The following is a 920-nucleotide window of genomic DNA, read 5'->3' as shown; positions in this document are numbered from 1 at the left end:
TTGGGGAGGAGAGGGGGGGGGAACAGTGATACTACTGTTATGGGGGACTGATTAGTTTCCATGAAGCTCGGGTTTACTGTTCGTCTTCTGCGACGGTTTTAATTAACCTATGTTCGCGTTAACACCTAGATAGGTTAGAAGTTTAAAAGTATATCTTTGTCTGTTAATCATCTTCTCATTCATCTTTAAAGGAACGTTTATATGTAGATAGGATTACAAAGTCGGGCTCGATTTACTGTTGACCTTTGGCCGAAATCTCGATAATTAGACCGACTTTCTGGTAGCTTTGACACGTTCATGTTTTCTAGACTCAAGGGTCTTTTTCTACTGTCTTAGTAACGTATGCTTGCAACTTAGTAAGATGAACTTGCAACCTAGTTAGATATAATATTTTGGTCATGATAATATAAGTGCCAAGATTATCGGTGCTACGAGAGGGTAAAAAACTCATAAAAAATGGTAGAGAGATAAGGGCGATATGTTTGATAGGAAAGAAGGATCTAACCACAGCAGAGCACCCACCAACCACCCACTCAAACGGGCCTCAGCTCACCGGCGTTTGTGATGAGTTGGTCCGGATTTCAGCAGATGCGAGTTCTTTTCGTGGACAGGGAGGATGTTTTATCGTGTAGAACTCCGTCTTTCTGGTAGATAGTTGTATTCCTATCAGTCGGGGTTGTGAAAATATTGAACCTCCTTCTGGATAAATATTCGTGTTGTAAAAAGCGGGTCAATTGAATCGTTCTCAGTTTTAACCTCTTCACTACTGTATAGACATGCTCCTTTGCGCTCTCTCAAACTGGGTCACAGGCATTTCTACTACTGAATATATTGGACATTGTAGAAGATGTAAACGCACCTTGACTTGTGAAATTTCGTATTCTAAGTAAGGAGTTATGTACATACATACATAATATTAT

This window comes from Aplysia californica, unplaced genomic scaffold (genome assembly GCF_000002075.1).
Source record: "Aplysia californica isolate F4 #8 unplaced genomic scaffold, AplCal3.0 scaffold00883, whole genome shotgun sequence".
Classification (NCBI taxonomy): Eukaryota; Metazoa; Mollusca; class Gastropoda; order Aplysiida; family Aplysiidae; genus Aplysia; species Aplysia californica.
Note: the sequence above shows the minus strand (reverse complement) of the source record.